This window comes from Tiliqua scincoides, chromosome 12 (genome assembly GCF_035046505.1).
Source record: "Tiliqua scincoides isolate rTilSci1 chromosome 12, rTilSci1.hap2, whole genome shotgun sequence".
Lineage (NCBI taxonomy): Eukaryota > Metazoa > Chordata > Lepidosauria > Squamata > Scincidae > Tiliqua > Tiliqua scincoides.
Genome location: NC_089832.1, coordinates 10,753,727 through 10,767,377, shown reverse-complemented (window position 1 = coordinate 10,767,377; position 13,651 = coordinate 10,753,727).

Sequence of the window (13,651 nt, the reverse complement as noted above, 5' to 3'; positions counted from 1 at the left end):
GAACAATAACAATTTTTGATAGAAAGTGATTTTCTTTTCCTCTCTCACTCTCTTTGATACAAGGGTGTAAACCCTTCCCCCCCCTTACAGTTACAGAGAAACTACTGCAATTTGTTTTTTAACTAATGTTTGCAAAAAATGTCATATTAATTGCTGTGGGGCACAGGTACTTTTCCTGCACCTGTTGGGACAAATCAAAACTCCATTTTCATGCCTCCTCCAGTTGGGTGATATGTAGAGAACTAATTACTGATCATATCCTGCTACAAACTGAAGTACCTGAGTTCTTTTCATCCAGCTGTGCGCATCTCAGTGTTTATGTGTATCTCTTGTATTATGAGTCTCATCATAGTCTTTTTTTTCTTTGTTCTGTTTTTTAAAGCGGGGAAAAAATCTGAATTGCAGTTCGCTACAGAAATCATTCCATTATTCTACGACCATATGCTCATGATAAGTACAAGTCATGAACGTTTGAACAGTCTCCATCTGGCTCAGATCAACCCAGTACCATGATACATGAAAAGACAGCGGGGGAAAGCAAATCATCAAAGAACATAGGATCTAATCTTGCTTACAAACCATATGAACAGAAGTAGAACCCTGCTGGATCAGGCCCATCTAGTCCAGCTTCCTGGATCAGGCCCATCTAGTCCAGCTTCCCACCAGATGCCTCAGGGAGCACACAAGTGACCTGCATCCTGCATTGCCACTCCCTTGCATCTGGCATTTTTTAAAACCAGAAGTCTGAACAAACCCACCATGGCTTGTAACCTGTGATGACTTTTCCTCCAGAAATCTGTCCAATCTTCTTTTAAAGGCCTCTAGGCTAGGTCCCAGATCAGCTGATATGTCATCATTAGATCTAGCTTAAAGGCTAGCCACCAGCCTAGGCCAATAAGATGAAAACTGAGCCTTAGTGGAGAGGTTCAAGCTCTTTAGGCCGACCCTTCCTTGCGGCAGGTAGTGCTGGTTCGAAGGCCTTTTGGCATCCAACTTGAGGTCATCAAAGGCAGGAGTCTTGAAAGCTAACACAAACTTCCCTTTCTTTCACATCGTGGCTGCAATCCCACACACACTTTCCTGGGAGTAAACACCATGAACCATGGAACTTACTTCTGAGTAGACATGCACAGAATTGTGTTGTGTGTTTCTCATACTGCTCATTACCTAATAGGCATCTAGTCAAGTGCATTTTTAAAAATGAGCTTCTTCCAGCATGATGTCATTGTTACACTCTGCAGCACTGGCATAGCTAGAGGAGGGGAGAGGCACTAGGTTTTGCAGGGAGCCTCTCCACAGCGTGCAAGCAGCCCCTCCCCTTCCCCTTGGGAGCCATTTGCCCCCTCCTGCCCTAATGGCTCCCAAGGGAAGGGGAGGAGCCGCTTGCATGCTGCTTAAACGGTGAGGCTAAATGGAGGTGAATGGCTCCCAAGGAGAGTGGGAGGACATTGTAAGGAACATACAAAACATAGCGCCCTGGCCCCCCTCTAGCTACACCAGTGCTCTGCAACCAATCAGATTTGGTTCTCTTATGACATCACATAGTCAATTCTCATGCAATGCAATGTTTCCTGCCCTCAACCTGAATACACAAAGATATTTATCCCTTTTTATAACTCCAAATTCAAATCTCTTTTTTTGCAGCTAAAAAACAAAAGCTTTGCCAAAAGAGCCCCCACCCCCCATTTCAATTCAACCCTAATTAAAATTGCAGCCCCTTTGCTAAGTTTCCACTAGTGGAAATCTGCATTCCCCCCCCCCCTTTCATATTTTCTATATGCCCCAGTTGGTTTTCAGGGAATTGAAAGGGAATTTTTAATACTCAATATTGGCTGTTAATGACCATTTCTAAGCATCTCAGGCATTCAGCGCACTCAAATTAAGTAAATTCTCCACACTTCACATTTCTTAAAATGTTTTTTGTACTGGAAGCCAGCAGTGGTTCTCTGTGGACTCGCTGTAACAACTGCTTAATGAAGAAAGCACCTACATGCGTGCTCAAGTGGAATATTGATAAAGAGCTGCAGGGAGAGGGAACGAGAGAGGGAGAAAGAGAGCTTTCCTCTATGCCTTGAGAAAAGGTCTAGCCCCTCACGTTTCTTGCCTTTACCATTTTCATAGAGAAAGATAATTATCATTATCATTATGGATTATCTGCTGCCCAGACCAGAAACACCACATCTATTTCTTCCCCTCCCACTGATAAAAGGAAATGTATGATACCCCATCATCACATCCTGTGTTTCCTTCCTTCCCTTTCTACATATTCTCAACTAGTAGGGGGGGGGACCACAGTCGCAAGCGTGCCGTAAGGCATGTTTGCAGGGCTCCTGCCAGAGCTACTCCAGTGCCAGCACCCGGCAGTTGCCTGGGTTCCGCAGCTCCACAGTCTCCCAAACCGTCAGGCTGCAGAACAGGAGCTGGGGGCATGGGGGAGGCGTTCCGGGGTGGGTGGCATGGGGGAGGCATGTCAGGTGGAAGGAGAGAGGCAGATCCGTGGAGCGCAGGATCCAAGGCGCTGCTGCAGGGTTGCTTGCCCTACACTAGCACCTTTACTTTAGTGCCAACCTTTTGGTCGCCAGTAAAGTGAGTAGCCCCATTGTGGGGCTGCTTACCTTACTCGGGGGAAGGGGACAAATGTCCCCTTCTCCCAAGGAGCCTCCCGTGGTAGCGCTGGAGGTGCAGGATCTGGTGGGAGCCCTCTGTGCAGGATCCGGCTGAGCCTGGGAGCTCCAGGCAGCTCAGGATTGGGCTGTCACTTTCTTAACTTCTACACACATAGTGTGAATTGTCCCATCTTGAATCTGTGAGTTTTGAGCCAGCTTTCTCTGCAGTGGAAGCTGGTGTTGCCTAGCTTACTTTTGAATAGCATATACAGGTGGAGCCTATTTATCCTTGTTAGTTCCGTTCTGTCACTTGGTGCAATTAACAAAAAACCCGTTGTGCTAAATTCCAAAGAGTTACGGAAATACGCTGTAGTCTGACACTTGGGGCTGGAAGGAAACTAAGGCAGCTGTTATCAATCCCCTCCCCTCTGCTCCGCTCCTTCCCCTCCCCCTCCTTCCCCTTTCACAGGTGGGATGCTGAGCTTTTAAGAGTCCAGTCCTATGCGTTTCTACTCAGAAGTCCCATTCCAGTCAATGGGGCTTACTCCCAGGAAAGTGTGGGGAGGATTGTAGCCTAAATCTCATGCTTTGCTTGCTGGGAAGGCTTGCACTGGAGCAGGAGAGCCTGCAGCATGGGGGAGGGATTTGGCAAACACTCCCTTGGTTTTTTAAAGCAATCCCCTCTGTTACTACCACCCCTGCCCCTGTGTGTGTGTGAGAGAGAGAGAGTGAGAGAGAGAGCTCCACCTTGCATGTTCTGCATGTTCTGGTTACTTGCTGCATGTTCTGGTTACATGAGGTTTTCCGCCAGCCTCTTCAGCCTCAGGAGCTCCAGGAATCTTACTGTTCCTTCAAAAGGGGAACCTCTTCCAGGCTGCCTGGAAATGGAGTGAGACACCAGCACAGGTCAAAGGAGGCAAAGTGTGTGACTTTCAGTTCCCCCCACCCCATTCGAGTTGAGACAAATCCGCAGATAAAAAATCCATGGATAAATAGGTTGCACTGGAACTCAGGAGTCAGTCATAGCTAAGTGGTAGAGAAGGCCACAGATTCAGAGTGGTTTTATTTATTTATTTTCACATTTTTTATTCCACCTGTTGTCCAAGGAGGGCAGGGTAGTTTACTTAGATCCTCCACTCCTTTTTTCCTTGCAACAACCCTATGTGTTGAGATGTTTGAAAATGGTTTTGCTTACTTTAATCAGAAGTAAGGCAATTGTGTTCAGTAAGGCCGTAATCATGTCTTACTCATTGGAAACAATGAGGTAGGTAAAACTGAGAGATAGTGACTGGCGCAAGGTCACGCAGGAGGCTTCATGGCTGAGCAGAGTTTTAAATCTGGTCTTCCAAGTCTAACTCCTAAACCACCACACCATCCTGCCTTTCTCCCAATCCCAAACTCTACGAACTGATTTAGCAGGCGCCATGCCCGTCTGCCTTGAGATAAACAGAAGAAGAAAACTTCATACCCTGCTTGTGAGGTTTCTTGCACATTTGGATACCAAACTAGAAGAACCTTTGGCCTACTCTCTGGAAATCATCTACCCAGGTTCCTGCTTCTGTCAGTAGGTTCTGATACGTTCAGTTGGCATGGCTGATGTCAGTCTCTGATGGCCCAGACTAAACACAAGATCTTCTATGGGGAGCAAAATCCTTTTCTGAATCTGAGTAACCACAGCTGGCCAAACAGAAAATTGAAATGGAGAAGCAGGTATTTTTTCATTGGTACAGTAGCCTTCAGTTTTTCCCCCTCAGTCTATGGGTTTACTTTAACTGTTCTCTAAACAAAAAGGTAGAAATGAATAGCTAAGGACTGTATTAAATAGTTTCAGTCTCTTTGCCAATACGGATTTTTAGCTAAGTATTGAACAGGAGTTATGCAAAAGTATTATTTATGTTTTTGAATACATTTTTCACCTACCTCATAAGGCACCCATTACTTTGTGGGAGAAAAAAGCAATAATACCTAGTTTAGGTTGTTGAATTTGAACTTTCTCTAAATAATGGCAGAAAAAGAGATTTATTCCATAAGGTGATGTTTACTCATTGAATGCCAAACAGTGTTTTACATCTGCTATCACTTGTCAAAGGCTATATCCATCATACAGATAGCCGTGTCTTCTGTGACGTGTTCAGAGCTTGCCTTGTTTGAAATACAGAAAAATTATGCAGTGCTTTGGACACAAGGAATGCAATTTCTCATGTATCAACTGTTCTCCTGAAGACAATATATCACTGTCCTGTGAAGGGTTCATCTAGTCAGGCATTTGTTTTGTGTAGAAGAACTGATAAAATGGCATTTGAAGTTATCTGTAAAACTAGCAGGAGCCCAGTGCATCCAATACAGTTAAAACAACATAAAGGGAGGGGAAAAAATATGAAAAGTCAGAAAGATATGCTTCATCATCTGTCTGGTTGCTGACAAGAGGAAGGGAAGATTCCAGGATCACAGCCCAGTCCTAACTGAATTCCTTTGCTGGCACAGGCTACGCTTCAACCCACAGGGGAATTTCAGCTGCTGGAGATTTTCTTGGGGTAAAGGAACCTTTTCATCACCGCCACTGATCCCACCTCCTCCCAGGCCTGATCCAACCTCCCCCTGCCCCATTCCACCCCTTCCTGCCCACTCCCATCCTCTTCCCACCACTGCCCTGGAATTACATGTGCCAGTGATCATCCCTGCAAGCAGAAGCATGCGTGGGAACACCCTGGTCTTCTTGGTGGCACACTGACCAGAAGTGCTGTTGCGGTGCTTTATGGAGATTTTGTGACAGCGCACCCCAGCATCCAGGATCCCAGTCACCCAGGATCGGGCGCAGCAGATGGAATGCTGGGTGCAGCACTACTCTGAGCTATATTCCAGAGAAAATGTAGTCACTGAAGAAGCACTAAACAACATTGAGTGCCTACCTATGCTGGAGGAGCATACCCTAGAAGAACCAACCCTAGAAGAACTTCACGTGGCCCTGGACTCCCTTGCTTTTGGCTCGGTCATGTTGTGAGAATGGGTGATGGCCAGATCCCAAAGGATCTCCTCTATGGAGAACTCGTGCAAGGAAAGCGCCCTACAGGTAGACCACAGCTGCGATACAAGGACATCAGCAAGAGGGATCTGAAGGCCTTAGGAGTGGACCTCAACAGGTGGGAAACCCTGGCCTCTGAGCGGCCCGCTTGGAGGCAGGCTGTGCAGCATGGCCTTTCCCAGTTTGAAGAGACACTTTGCCAACAGTCTGAGGCTAAGAGGCAAAGAAGGAAGGCCCATAGCCAGGGAGACAGACCAGGGACAGACTGCACTTGCTCCCAGTGTGGAAGGGATTGTCACTCCCAAATCGGCCTTTTCAGCCACACTAGACGCTCCACCATTCAGAGTGCGATACCAGAGTCTTTCAAGACTGAAGGCTGCCAACAATGACCCCAGCAGATAGTGCTTCACTGGTGCCATGGCTCAGTAAGATTGGGCCATCAATCCCTGACAAGTGCAGTAGAGCTGGGTATAACCCCTTTCTGAAAAGTCTGGAGAGCTCCTTATGATAAGTCAGTGTTGGATACTTAACCAAATGGACCTGTGGTCCAGCTTGCTATAAGGCAGATTCCAGGACCAGGTGCCTTCAGGGAACTTTGAAACATGTTCATTTTGTGAACGACTTCCAGAAGGGTGGTTGTCTGTAGAAGTAAAAGTAACCAAGGCTTGCAACGCTGTGCTCATGTACCTGGGAGTAGGCCCTACTGGGATTTAAATCTGAGTGAACATGGATAGGATTGTGCTTCATCAGTCTTGTAACACCTTAAAGATATATTTAAGGACAACTTCTGCTTACCGTCACATTGCATGCAAAGCACTCTGGAAATGCTGGGATAACAGTTCCAATTGGCTCCTCTTTCGTCTCAGCCCAACTTCTCATCCAATTTGCGTCCATTGAATTTTGCATCTGAGGTGGATTTCCAGGCAGCTTCCTTGAAATTTCTCATACATTTCATCTAATTAGGAATAACAGCATTTGCTAAGCAAGTTTGTGATAGTACAAAGAGAGCCACTGTGGCATAATGCATAGTTTGGGACTTGGAAGAGTGGCGTAGCTAGAGGGGGTGCAAAGCACTAAATTTTGCAGGGAGCCTCAGTGTACAAGGGGCCTCCCCTTCCCCTTCAGAGCCAATCCAGGCGTATGCCTCTGTTTTGCTCCCACCACCTGGAACGGTTTCAAAGGGCCCCTTGCATTCTGTGGTGAGGCTCCCTAAAAAACATAGTGCTTTGCACCCCCGCTAGCTATGCCACTGACTTGGACAGCAAAGACTCCATTTAGAGTTGGCCTGAAAATTTCAAAAAATAGCAAAGTTAGAAGCACATTTCAGAGTTTCGCCCAAAGTGAAACACCTGAGAATATTCAAGGGAGGTGAAACTTCCTGTAAGGCAAGTGAAATTTCTCTGAGGATTTCTGCTCATTCCTATCTTCAAGCATCCATGAACCAAATCACTGTTCTGAAGTCTAGCCTACCATAAAGCCTTGTTATAAAAAGAAATTGGGGTAGCCCCCATACGCCATCTTGAGCTTTATGATGGTAATATGTAAAAGGATACAAATGTGATTTACAATTAAATGTAAGATGGGTGAACAGTATCATTGGAATCCCTCAACTCTCAAGTAAATCACATTAATGGAAAAAAAGGAAAGATCGGTTATCATTGACTCATATCCATTCCAGTGCCTTTTCCAATGCTCAAGAATTAAGGTCTACCTCAATCTACTTAAGAGCCAGTTTGCTTAAATTTCACCCTTGCAGCAACTACTAATGCCCCATGTGTAGTAATGGAACTAGTCACAACCATTATCTACTGTTGTAATCTCATTATGGACTGCAAGTCAAGCAGCTGATGTTGGCAGAAAACAGCTCTGCAACCCGACTAAATGGGATTCGGCAAATTGGATTTGCTCAGGTAATGTGGTGACTTAATTCTTTTTTGTTTAGCATTTTAAATCTCAACTGCTTGTTACGTTAAGCGACAACATACTGCAAATCCCAAACTGCTTCTCTTAATCTTTAAGAAACAAGGTATCATGGTAATGGAATGTGTATTTTGTACCTGTTATTGATTCGAGCATATCTATCACATTAAAGCAAGATGGTTGTGTGATTCGAGGAAACATTTCACTTCCTTGCTCATCTCACACTTAAATTAGACGTTGAAAAATCTGTAGTGAGCTACTTTTTCAGAGGGGAAAAAATGTGAAACATGAAAAAGGAAATTGACCTAAACCCAGCTTATATATCCAATATATGCTTATATGTTCAGTCCTATGGGGGACACATTAAATGCTTAGGACTTCTGGATTAAAATGTTCAATGTAATAGATAGCTGGTCTCTTACTTGATAGCAATAGTCAGTGGATTTCAGAACACTCAGTTCTCGTTATCACTAGGGTTAGGTTCTGGAAAACCTTGTGGACACCAAATTAGTGGATGACCCTATGGGAAAAAATGAAGTTATGTTCCAAGGGTCCCTCTTCACCATACACTCTATGTCAGCGATTTTCAACCACTATGCCGTGGTACACTGGTGTGCCCTGGATGGTCTGCAGGTGTGCTGTGGGACTTTGGGGAGGGTCATTTATTAGTAGGGCAGTTGGGAGATTTAAGCTCCCTACCAGCAGCATGGTGTCAATGGTAAAAAAACTGATGGTATGCCTTGATTTTTTTTAGATTAGATTTAGAGACCTTTATTGGCATTAACTTATGTTCCAACAAATGAGTCATTAAAGTTGTAAAGAAAAATAATGAATTAAAAAAAATTAAAATTAAAAGGTCACACAAATTTTATGGTTAAAATGCATTTTAGTGCCTTGTCAGTATGCCCTGAGATGATAAAGGTTGAAAATCACTGCTCTATGAACTTTATGGACCTGATTGAAGTCTGTGGGGCTGGGTTAGAGCGAGGCTCATCAACATCTCCAACATCTTATTTATTCCTCCATGCTGGCAGTCACTTGAAGTTTGAAAGTTGAAGGTTGTTGGCCCAACAACAGGGCCTCTGAGTTCAGCAGTGGAGAGAGGTTTGTTTCATCCATCATCCTCTTCCTCCACTTCCTCCACTTCTCTTTCCTCCATCTTGGCTCCTTTCCTGGATTTGCCACAGCCACAGAGGAGCCCTCAGGAGGCTTTCAGAGACCAGTGCAGCCCTTTCAGCAGTGCTGCTTCTGATGATCTGGGAGGGAGAGATGGAAGAAGGCCTCAGAAAGCAAAGACTCCTACAGGAAAGGGGCAGAACAAGAGGGATGAGAGATGGAGATGCTGCTGACGTGTTGAGAGAGCTCAATTATCACATTTCAGCAGTCCTGCTTCTACGGAGTTGTCACAGTTTTCGTCGGGCTCTGGAACTTGGTGCTGTTCCTATATAGGTTATGCCTGAGAAAAACTGTGGCCTCGGAGGAAGCTCACCAAACATCAGGCTTCAGTTTTTAGGTTTTAGTTTTTTGTTTCTTATTCCAGTCTTTTTGCTTTTGAGTCTCTAGTTTTATTTGATGTTTAGTTTCAGTTTTAATCCTTAGTTCTTTTAGCTTCAAGTGTGTTTTTGGTTTTTAGTTTTTAGCTTTTTAGGTTGAGTTTTAGTTGTTATTTTTAGTTTTCAGGTTTTAACTTAGTTTTAGTGTGATGATAGTTAGCCCTTTAGTATTGGTTTAGGCTCATTAGGTAAAAAAGCTAGACCATGTCACCCAGCCTGAAAAACTGTCCAATATAGATTCCAGCCATGAAAGCCTTAACGTATTTAATGAGTTTGACATCCCTGCTTTAACCAACTCAGAGCCCAGTCCTGTGGTCCACGCTGCGCCTCTGCGGTGCGGACCACAGTCGCAAATGTGCCATAAGGCACGTTTGTGGGGCTCACCGCCTGGCTCCAGCCAGCGGTGGCTTAGCCCAGGTGGTGCTGAGCGACCGCCTGGCTGGCGCCGGCGTTCTGCAGCTCGGCAGTGCCTGCAACCGCCAGGCTGCAGAACGGGGAATGGGGCAGGGATGGGGGCGTTTTGGGGGGTGGGGAGGCCAGCGTGATGCGGGTAGGGGGCAGGGAGGCCAGTGTGATGTGGGGAGGGGGGGCGTGCTAGAGGCAAGCCTGGGGCGGGCAGGAAGAGGATCTGTGGAGCTCTGCTCCGCAGGATCCTAGGCGCTTGTGAAGGCTGAGTGCCTTACACAAGCGGCTTTACTTTAGACCGCTAAAGTGGTAGCACGGGAGGTGCTGCCCCTTAGTATTGGGCACTAAGCACTAAAACTTTAGTTAACGTTCTATTTTGTGGTTAGTTTTCAACCACAATGCTATGCTTTTTAGTATCCTCATTTGTATTTAATTTTTGTTCTACATTTTTTTATTCGTCCTCTGCATTGAGCCTTTTAACAGGAGTTTAAACACAGGTAAAATAAATTCTAATGCCATACATAGTGACATTTCTTAGCACAGGTGGGAGGTTCCTCTAACGATGTCTTTAATCGTTTTTCAAGTTCATTGTTTCCTCACTGATTATTAGCATTTCTTCAGATGATTCTGATTCTTCAGATGAGAAGAAGGCCCTATATAAGTAGCAGCTTTCTACCAAATCAGACAATGAGTCCATTTGGCTCAGTATTCTCTATAACGGGGGTGTCAAACATAAGACACAGGTTTCATAAGAAACATAAGATTTCAGGTGGGGCCTCCCATTCCTTTCAGTGTTTGAACTGGGGGTGCTCTGCATTCAAAGCAGGGATTCTATCACTGAGTTTGGGCTCCCAAAGCACCTCCATAAGAGTAACTTTAAGGATAAGGGACAATGGGAAAGACTTAAGTTTATATTTTGTAGGAAGCAGGCCACACAAAGAATATTTTTCATGGATCACCCATCTTCCTATCTCCACAAAGTTTTTCTGTTGTTTTAACATAACAATCTTGAGATTTAGCAGGCGAAAAAAATATTTGAGTTGTCAATAGAGCTGTAATGAGCCACCTGAAGCCGCAATAGAGAAACTGCTTACTTTACTAGTCAGGCTTGTAACTGCCAGGAAAATGTTCTTTCCTCTATATTTATGTAGAGCATCCAGATGCCAGTTTGCTAAATCACAGTCATATATTCTCATGAGAGATTTTAAAGCTTGTTCCCAGCTAAGTGGTACAGCCGGTAGTAATAAGGATTCCGGGTTGGATATTGACTCATCCCAAAGTTTGCTATGCCTTCCCTTGCTCCCCCTTCCCTACTGTTTCACGTCAGATATCCACTTAAATTTGTGCATAATAAATACCAACCCATATGCAGCAGAAATCTGTTGGAATTTATGGCAGTCTGGATTACTTAGGTAGCTAATTGTACGTGTGTGTTCAAGTTGTCCATTTTTTAGATGAGAAAGAGAAAATAATGAACTGATCTCTAAAATAGTGATGGTAGGGCTTGCAATGTTGAACAGCCCAAGCATATGCATTACTCAGATGTAAGTCTTAATGAGTTCAATTGAACTTCCTCCCAGTTGTGCATAAGATTAAAGCCTTGATTAGTACTGACCTAAACATTCTCGTATGTCAAAATTTCTTCCAGAATTTTTATACTGGAATCTGATAGATTCTGGAATCTGTTGCAGTTTGAACGTCGCCACCTGACCACAGATGTGGGTAGGGGTATCCTTTGTCTGGTCCCAGCCTGGGCTGTGTGTGTGTGTGTTTTCTGCTAAATCGCTAAATAGATTGATAGTTTATTGAATGGTGTCCTTACGCATAAACAAACATACATTACTTGTACATAGAGCAAAACAAACCAGGTGTATCAGATGGCGGGAAATGAAGATTAGACCTGGTCTAACAATAAATCAAATATTCCCAAGAAACTGACCTCATCAATAGGGTGGTAAGGAATTTGTCGAACATGAACAAAGAAAAATTTTAAAGCAGCCTTGGTTTAAATGAATGAAATAGCCAAGCCTAAGATTTAAAAGAGCGTAAGAACATAATAAGAGCCCCACTGGAGTTCATTCACTTCTGTGGAGTTCATTGCCACAAGATGACTTTAAAAAGGGAATTGATCAAAATCCTGGAGGGCTGCTTTATCAATGGCTTCTGGTCATAAGAACAGGCCACAGGCCCATCTAGTCCAGCTTCCTGTGTCTCACAGCAGCCCACCAGATGCCTCCGGGAGCACACAAGACCACAAGTTACCTGCATCCTGTTGCCATCCCCTTACACCTGACTTTCAGATATAGCCTACATCAAGAACCAGGAGGTAATCAACCTGAATGTGGTGGTAGTTATCCAAAGCTATAGGCAGCTACATGGATACACATCAGAAGCTGAGCTGTTGAGTTGGTCCTAATATTTAAGTGAGAGAAGATTATGCATTTGCTATGCTAATTGCTATTATGAGAGTATTTTTGCTTGGGTATTTTTGCCCTTTCTGCTTGTTTTTTTTTTTTTAAATAACTGTTAACTTAACTAATGTTAAGTTAGTTAATTAGTTATTTAATTAGTTAATTAGTTAAATAACTAATTATTTAACCCAAGGTGTCTTGAAATCTGATGTTGGCCTTTCAAGGGAGGCAGCTTCATTAATGTGTTGCTAAAATAAAGGCTCATCCATTGCTATGCTAATGGAGCATCCCCATAGGCTTGTGCACATTGTAAAAATAAAATGAAATTAGTGTATGGAACTCTAACATGGGTAGATACTTTGCCTCTGGCCAGTATCACATTTAAATTGAGACTGAGACGAGAGAGCCTGTTAACATCTGACAGCCCAATCCTATGCATGTCTACTCAGAAGTAAGTCCCATTCGAGTCAATGGGGCTTACTCCCAGGAAAGTGTGGATAGGATTGGGCTGTCAATCATTTAGGGCGCAATCCTAACCCCTTATATCAGTATTTTCCAGCACTGGCATAGCGATGCCAACGGAACGTGTGCTGCATCCTGCAGTTGGGTGTCACTCACGGAGACCTCCTCAAAGTAAGGGAATGTTTGTTCCCTTACCTCAGAGCTGCATTGCCCTTATGTCAGTGCTGGAAAGTGCTAACATACAAAATTAACACATTACTGTCTTTTTATCTATTCCCTTGTCTCCAACCTAATTATCCACAGGTCTGCCAAATCTCTTCTCTTCTCTAGACTTTAACTTTCCATCTTTTTTTTCTAATAAATTTCACATGAATTCCTCTTAACAGATCATGGCTTAATGTACTCACTCTTCTTGCTAAATCAACATCTTGATGAGTCATCTCCTTCATTTGATCATTCCAATCTGTGTCAGTTGGTTGAAGTATTTCTTCTTCCTTCACTTGATCAATCCAATCTGCATCAATTAGTCGAAGTATTTCTTCTCCTTTCTGGTCTGGTGGCTTTTGAGTCTTTATCTTCCAAGTAATCTCCATTAACATTGTCTCTTCAAATTATTTGTTTTGGATTTATCTTCTATTTCTTTGCTCTTTTGTTTATCCTCTCCTGTTTGTTGTGTATTAGACTCATTTGTCTGTTGAATTAGGATTTCCAGGCTAATTTGGATTTGTAAATATGGATTTGCTTGTTGCTTTCCCATTTCCAGTACTTTTTCCATAATCCTTTGTTTTTTCTCATGTGATTCGGATATAACATCTTTAAGTTGCACACTAAGATCATTTAGTTGTGTAGTTAATGCATCCAAACTAGCTTGAACTTGCAGATATTGATTTGTTTGTTGCTGTCCCATCACCACTAATTTTGTCTTGTATTATCTGCTTCCATTCTTTCCCTTTTGGTTCCTCTTGTTTTAGTTTCCCCTAGCTGGACTCCAGGGCAGAAGAGCTCCTAACTTTCTCTCCTTTTCCTGTCATCCTTTTTCTTCCTTCTTTTATATCTTCTTTCTTCTTACTTCACTTGTCAATCCTGTTCTTGTCCTTGTAGTATCTTTTTAGTCCACTAGATGTCCCTGATGTTCTTATTTCTGTTGTTTATATTTTATTTCTGTTATTGATATTTGTTTCTATGTCAACCGCATTCTTTTCCAAGTGAGAATCAAAGAACTGTAAACAATCAACCACTTTTGCAAAACAAAAAAAATGCAGATCTCCAGCT